An 8,382-nucleotide genomic window follows, 5' to 3' on the forward strand; every position below is an offset into this window, starting at 1 on the left:
ACCAGCCCCAGGAGTCAGTCACTCTGCTTGATACCGGCTGCCACCTAGACATCGAGCTGTTGATCACTACCCATTGAGCCTGACGATCTAGCCAGCTTTCTATCCACCTTATAGTCCATTCATCCAGCCCATACTTTTTTAACTTGCTGGCAAGAACACTGTGGGAGACCATGTCAAAAGCTTTGCTAAAGTCAAGGTATATCACGTCCAAATAATAATTTCCAAAACTACTATAAAAGATTGTTAAGGTTGCAAAATCAAACACTCCAGAGTTAGGAAATGCCAGAATTTATGGCTGACTTTGCAACCTACATTCAGCCCCTTGCTATGTGTATATTATAATACAGTCTATCCTGACTTGATCCCATACTATTCTTTCTCACCAGACTCCTCATTCAGAGCACAAGATGGATACCATTCACGTTTTACACATGGAGAACTGAGGCACAGAGAGATTAAGGCCAAATTGTCAAAAGTGTCCATTAATTTTGGGTGCCTGACTTGAGGAGCCTGGGGTCTCTAGTATTATGTGGTACTTTACATAGGTGCTGACTTTATTTTTTCCTGGGGGTGCTCCACCCCCACTGTGCTCCTTCCCCTGAGGCCCTACCCCCGCTCCAACCCCTCCCCCAAGACCCCTACTCACCCTCCGTTAAGTGCCTCCCCGGGCAGCCAAACACCTGTGGTACTTTATATGTTCAAAGCACAGCCCAGGTGCTGTGAGTGCTCAGCACTTCTGCAAATCAGACCCCCAGGCTCTCAAGTTGGGCACCCAGAAAATGAGAAACACCCAATAATGACGACCTGTGGAGAGTTTGTGTAAATGATTTGTCCAGTACAGTAACTCCTCACTTAAAGTCGTCCCGGTTAACGTTGTTACGTTGCTGATCAATTAGGGAACGTGCTCGTTTAAAGTTGCACAGTGCTCCCTTATAACGTTGTTTGGCAGCCGCCTGCTTTGTCCACTGCTTGCAGGAAGAGCAGCCTGTTGCAGCTAGTTGGTGGGTGGTTGGAACCAGGGTGGACCGGCAGCCCCCTGCCCCCATCAGCTCCCCGCTCCCCTAAGTTCCCTGTGCAGCAGCTGCTCAGCGGCTATCAATCGCTGCCGGTTCTGCTGTCCCTCTCCCCACTGGCATGTGCTGCTCCTGCCCTCTGCCTTGGAGCTGCTCTAGGGAGCCTCCTGCTTGCTGTGCAGGGGAGGTGGGGAAGGGGGGGTTAGTGTCAGGGTGCCCCCCCCCGCTTACCCCTTCTCCATATAGAGCAGGGGGGAGACACAACAGGGCTCAGGACAGAGAGAGCTGGCCCCAGCCTGCTGTCTCAACTTCCCGATCTTTTTAAAGGCAATGTACTTAGAGTGTGGTGTCAGAGTACTTAAAGGGGCAATGCGCATCTCTCTCTCTCTCCCACACACAGGGTGTCTCTGTCTCTCTCTGCCATGCTGTCTCCCCTCCCTCCATTTGTGCGGCCTTGTAGAGTATGAGGCTACATTAACAGCAATGTGTTAACCCTTGAAGGCTCAGCCCAGTTAGCGAGTTCATCATTTAGCAGTAAGCCATCCCCTGGGAAATAGCCCACTCTAACTTCACCACCTCAACCAAGATTCACAATCATTAGCGGGAGGAGGGATAGCTCAGTGGTTGGAGCATTGGCCCTGTTAAGCCTAGGGTTGTGAGTTCAGTCCTTAAGGGGGCCATTTAGGCATCTGGGGAAAAACTGGGGATAGGTCCTGCTTTGAGCAGCGGGTTGGACTAGCTGACCTCCTGGGGTCCCTTCCAACCCTGATATTCTATGATCTTTGCTGTGTACAATATTGAATTGTTTGTTTAAAACTTATACAGTACATGTATATATATAATATAGTATTTTGTCTGGTGAAAAAAATTTCCCTGGACCCTAACCACCCCCCCATTTACGTGAATTCTTATAGGGAAATTGGATTCGCTTAACATAATTTTGCTTAAAGTCACATTTTTCAGGAACATAACTATGTTAAGTGAGGAGTTACTGTACCACATAGGAACTTTGTAGTAGAGGCAGAGGTAGAATCCAGTTCTCCAGGGCAGCATTCAACTGAATTTACCATGAGACCCTCCTTTCTCTTCCTGCAATCCCCTCCCTCATTCCCTGCACACCTGTGGCTCTGTGGGTGGGGGGGGGGGGGTTGCCATTGCTGCTGAGCTTCTGCTTCCCTGAGGTTGGTGCTGCATCTCTGGAGGAGCAGCATAGAGCCCTTCTCCCAGTCCACCCACTCCTGCTCTGGCTGCTGAAGACCATCTGCTGGCTGGACTGCTGACCTGCCTGGTTCCACTCACCCCCTCTGGGACCTGGGACGGTGGCAGCGGAGATTCTTTCACAAGCACATGTGAGTACACATACCCCCTTGGACTTTCCCTCTCTCACTTCCCCTCAGTTTGTACTGAACTAGTGGGCTACCTCCTCCTGCTTGCCCACTTGCCCCTCTTCCTTGTGGTTCGCAAACCCCCCCCCCCTTAACTGGCCCTCTTCTCCTTGCAGTTTGCTATTACCTCCCCTCACCACAGTTTGCTACCTGCCTCACCACTTTGCTGATTGTTACTTGCTGTCCCCTTATTGATTATTACTTGCCTGTTCTTCCCCTACCCCTGCTCCCTTCAGTGTCCCTTCACTTCTGAGCCCCAGTCTCATGGTTGGTAGTCACCTGCCCAGCTCAGCCCCACCTCTTTGCTGTTTGTTCCCTTTGTCTCCTGCCTCACACACCTGTGCTTTCCCTGCACTTGTGATTGCCCCCCACCATTTTGTTTCATTACCTAGTCACTGCACCTCTCACCCTTACAGCTACCACTAACCCAATGTAATCAGAGAAGCCAGTGCCCCCCAACACTGCATATTGTGCCCCACACCCTCCTTGCTTTTTCATTAACAACTCCCCCCCTCCCGGTTTTTGTCTGCACCCTCCTACCACACATGTAGCCTAATGCAAAACAAGGGTCAACCTTCATTTTCCCTACCCCCCCTCCCTTCTCCTTATTATTTCTCTCCTCCCTTCTAGTGGTTGTTCTGCTCTCCTGCCCTCGATAATAGATTCCCAACTCAGCCAAGTGTGAGGATTCCATTCTGGCTGCATCACCCATGGGGGGAATGATGGAGGGGTAGCTGGGGGAATCCCCAGCCACCATTGTTGCCCCACGTTAACTTTCTCCCCCATCTGTCCTCGTGATTATCCCCACGACATTACTGCCAGGCCCATCAGTGCCCCCTGTGAGCAGCAGACATCACAAGCAGGGACTCTGCTGCCTAACCTCCCATCACTGCCAAGGGAGCCCCTTCGGTCAGAAGAAAGAGCTACTGCTGTGGACCTCATATTGGCCACTATTGGCTGTGGCTCCCCATGTCCCCTCCAAACCCTTCCAGCAGCTCTGGGGGAGCTTGCTCCTCAGCCTCCAGAGTGTGCACCTAGGTGGTCATGGCCCTGTCTCCCACCCCATCACCATCTGCCACAGCTCCTCTGCCTGCTACTGCCTCCACCACCTCAACCATCAACAGCAGCCAGGACCCCTTACTCATCCTGATAGGAAGAACGACATCCATTGCCTCCTGATGGCCACCTTATCCCACATAGAAACCTATGTGTGGGTGTTTGCATGAGTAGTGGGGCCCTTGGCCAGTGTACTGGCCTCCAAGACATATAGGAAGGTTGTCTTCTGCCTGGCATTGGGGGAACACTGCCCAAAAGGTGGTGGGAAAAGGCATTTCGGTGGGAGGCCTCTTTGTGTCATTCAAGCCCTTGGAGGACCTCGGTGTGTCCTCACCTCTGTCCCACCCTTCCTGCCCACTACTGCCCTTCTGCTTCCCCTTTCCAACTTGGGAAAGTTGTTCTCCACTGCTAGGCTATAAGGACCTCACTCTCTGTCACGTCTTCTTGTTCTGCTGGCAAGTTACCATCCAGTTGCGTGTGGCGCGGGAAGTTTGGAGGGGTACTTCCTGGTGCCCTACCAAGGTGCCCTATACCAGATCCATTATTCAGTTTGAAAGACTTGATGCATCCTCTGCTGGACTTTGGGGCATGTCTGGAGGGAGTGTTCCTTGGCTTAGCAAGGAGGGACACTGGGTCATCCCAGCACTCGGAAAGGTGCTAACCCTGCCACCACCAGCAACCTTACCCAGTAAGTTACCCCTCCTCATCCTCCACCAGCCAACAATTTGCTCAGGTGCCAGAAGTGGCCCCCAATATGCACACAGCTGACCCTACTGCTGATGAAAGGGAGGGGGTGGCAGTGGCCAGGGAGCCCAGGAGAGGACCCATTTTGGAGGCAAACCACCCCTCTCTCTATTACCCCATCCCTGCCTCCCCAAGCCCCAATCCCATCAACCTTGCCTCCTGGACCCAGAGCTGCTGGCCAGCTCTCTAATGACACCACCAAAGAGGTCTGGGTACTGGTTATGGAGGGAATGTGCAGCAATTGTAAGGCACAGGCCCAGCACCTCCCCCTCAAGCAGAGGGAGAAGGTCTCCCATAAGGCCTCGGGGGGGGGGGGGCACAGCTGGGCCTGCTTCCATGACCCCCAAGAAAGTCCAGCAGGTAGAGCTGGCTGAGGCAGCTCTGGCAGTGGTGGGGGAGAGGGGGTGATGCCACTCACCTCACAGAGTCCCTTATGGAGGAGGGCTCAAAGCCAACCCACCCCCCACTGCCTTTCTGCGATCTGTCCCCACTGTTGGTGCCGAGGTGGATCTCATCTCGGTCGCTGATGGGGAGCACTCCCTTATGGTAGGCAGGGGCCTCCAAGTGATCTTCCAGACGATCCGGTTCCTGGACGTTTGTCTCTGTAACCAGGTCCGTCACAGCTGCCAAGGTTATGAACCTTTGTTGTGTAAGCCACGTCTCACAGCATAGGTGGAAGAGGCCCCACTCAGTGTATTGGAAGCTGGTCCTGGGATGTGTCACCAAAGTCAGATACTTTCTGGACTACAGTCAGTGGGACGGGCCTGCTGGCTCAGTTTATGGGGTTGCCCCACCCTGTGCTCCAGAGAGGTAAAGTTCTGTGTGGATCTAAGGTTGCCAACTTTGTAACATTTAAAACCAGACACTCCAGCAGGAGTGCCAGAATCTCCCCTGCTCTGCCTCTTCCCTCAAGGCACCGCCCAGGCCTCACCTCTCCCTGAGGCTCTGCCCCTACCCCGCCTCTCCCCCCAGGACCTTGCCTTCTGTTCACTCCTCTTCCTCCCTCCCCCTGTCACTTCCTGCTCTTCGCCTCCTCCCCCACATCAGGATAGTCTCACCTGCGGAGCTGGGACTGGGAGCTGCAGCCGCCCGATGCAGGTAGGATGTGGGACTGGTGAGGAGGATGACTGCTCTTTTCCCTTGTGGTTTTTTTTATTTAGTCACAGCCTATGGCCCCACAAAGTCCCTGGACCTTCTTGTTAGCCTTTGCCTAGTCCTGGGATGGCCATCTATCAGTCAAGAAGGAGGAGGTTGGATCATGACTGCAACTGTGGTTTGCACTTCTGATCACTTGTTTGATCACATCTCTGGGCAGAGTTTCTCTGGGGGCATCCACTCACTCCCTGGACTCTTTTTGAGGAGTAATGGATGGAGTTAGAGGTTCTCTTCTTGATGTGCCCTCTGGAACCCTGATTTTTTAACTTTGAACAGCATTTGCTTTTTGTTTTCTCATTTGTCATCTCCTAAATTCAGGGGATTCCTATGGTCTTTTATGGCCGTTCCCCTATGAAGAGTGGGAGGTCCTTTTGGTTTGGTAAATAGATCCCCAGGGGATATGCTGTGAATATAGGGGCCAAGTAGGCCTGTGCACTGAATGAGGCAGGGAGTCCTGTGATCAGATAATTAAACACTGTGTGCACAGTGTGATACCCAAGGGAGGCTGAATTAAGGTTGCACTGGCAGCCTTAATTCTAGCATTTCCAAACTTGTGAATGTTTGTTTGACTTTAAAACCTTAATAATGTAGGTTTGGTGTGTAATAATATATAAAAAGTCACATAGGAAGAAGCAAGACCTGAAAGGGGAATATTTCTGTCAAGAATAATAGCCAAAGGTAATCATTCACACCTCCAGAATGAGGTGTTTTTATATTAGATTCCCTCTTAGAGGACTCTTCCCACTTGATAGAAACTTCCTTCTGACATTGTTTATTATTCTGGTTAGAAATGCCTAAAAGATGTCTTTAAAAAAATTCTACCTTGGCCCAGAAATTCATTTAATGTGCTACAGAGCAACGTTATATTTCTCGGTAGACACTGTTAAATTCTCTTTTCTCCCCCATCATTCTTTGTTCTTTGAATTTAAAACAATTCCTACCATCAGAGTCTTATAATAGCATTTCTTTAGACTGAATTTAGAGACAGAGACACGCACTCAATTTAGGCCAGCAGATTATGATGGCTGCTGATGTGCTGCCTTCCTCTGTTTCCAGTGCCTGCTGAGCTTCTAGAGTTCACCTGTCTTATTTTTAGCTAGTCCAATAATTGTCTGCATCAGCTCCATTCCCAAAAGAAAAACATGCCATATGCCATTACCTACTTTTGAAATATCAGGAGGGGCTTCTGTGATAACAGTTTATTATGCTAGATCATTAAAATAACTACATGTGTCACAAAAGGTCATGGATCTTGGCTGTACACATGAATAAGAAATTAATCTAGTCCTGAAGAATGACATTTCCAAGAGCCGCCTGTTGTGAAAAGCACATGATGACTCATCACAGCCTTCTCCACTGTGGAATATTAAGCCCATTGCAAAAAGCTAAGAACTGTCCATACATTATCTGTCCTTAAAAAGTAAACATTTTAGGGTGGTATGTTTATAACCACCCCCAGCAGGAGAAATGGCAAGGTCAAGAAGTCATTGTTATCAGGGCTCCCTTGTTTAAACACACACCTATTGTTGAACAAAACCCTCTTACCGTAGCATAGTGAATTTCCATCATTTATTTCAACTAACAGTGCATATGTAAATAATTTTAATACACTAACCAGATAGAAACATTTATGTTACTGGGGAACTCACCAACTTCACCTCTCTCTCCCTGAATTCCCTGAACATATGTGCTCCATTTTTTTCCCCTTCTAGTTATAAACACCACAATGTGTCACAAACCACCCTTTAAAGAATTGACTTGGGAAGTTGAGGAGTGTCCCCTTGTAAATTAAATGCATGTGCAGTTGATAGAGCAGGCAGTCAGTCTTGGTGAAATAGTGTGTCTGAGTTTTCTCCTGGAAGACAGAACTCAATGAATGTCATAAACAGGGTCAGAAGAATAATTTTCTGTAATAAGTATATGGAGTATTTCTATGATACTTCTCTGAGCATGGCTGGTTGTCAACCCTACCTGCAGCAATTGTTCAGGCTTCCTCCTGCCATTCTTCCAATTTCGCTCCTGGCTGTTTCATTACATAGCAAATTTGAACAAGTCTCCAGAAATTCCCAATTCCTTTTGCTAATTTGCCTAAAACTATTAATTAGCTTCCTGGCTATATATATCCAGAGAGGGATCGAGTCCGCTGAGCGGAGGAGCTCATGTGTAGCTGCCACTGTGCAATTACCAGGAAATATGAAATATTAGTATAATTCCTTTTAGTGCATTCAGCCCTTTACTTTCCTGTCCAACACATAGTCAGTTTGGTGCTCTCTATTTTGGGCTCTGTAACTATGAAAGCACTCATTAATTATTTGTATTATACTGATGCCTGGAGACTTCAGTCTGGCTCAGGGCCCTACTATCCTAGGTAGTACACAAACACAGAAAAGATCAGTTAGTATCTGGTGAAAAACATCCAGGGCAGATGCTCTGCTGCACCCTACAGGGAGGTGAGGGGAATAAAGGAGGCAGCTCCCTAGTTCTGTCTGATCTTATTCCTGAAGCCAAGAGACTGTCCCCTAGCTGGGGATTGCTAGCGTGCACCTTATGCTATGGATGTGAGGTCAGAGGAGCTGGCTCTATCAGGCTGACCCCTGATGGGTGAAATCCCAATTGGGGAAATATAGGATACAGGGAGCAGACTATGGTCTAGAACAGCTGGCCATCAACTTCAAACAGGAGTCCTATAAAAAATAATATGTGATCATATAACTCCATATTATACGATAATACACACGGGCAGAATTAAGGTTACAGTTATTTCCTATTTGAGTGCTTGGCTTTTTAACCTTAATAATGATGGTTTTGTAAATGGAATTTCCAAAGATTTTATTTTTAAAAAGTTTTAAGACAGAGCCAAAGAAAGTGCATTTTCTGCCACTGTTTTCTAGATAGCAGTAGGATGCTGGAGATCAGGATTACTGGACTCTATTCTTGTTTCTGGGAGGCACATGCAACCTGGTGGTTAAAGCAGGGGGTCTGAGATATATGTTTCCTGGCTACTGTGTATTTGTCAATGAATGATATAA

The sequence above is a fragment of the Caretta caretta genome, chromosome 5 (genome assembly GCF_965140235.1).
Source record: "Caretta caretta isolate rCarCar2 chromosome 5, rCarCar1.hap1, whole genome shotgun sequence".
In the NCBI taxonomy this organism is placed as follows: domain Eukaryota; kingdom Metazoa; phylum Chordata; order Testudines; family Cheloniidae; genus Caretta; species Caretta caretta.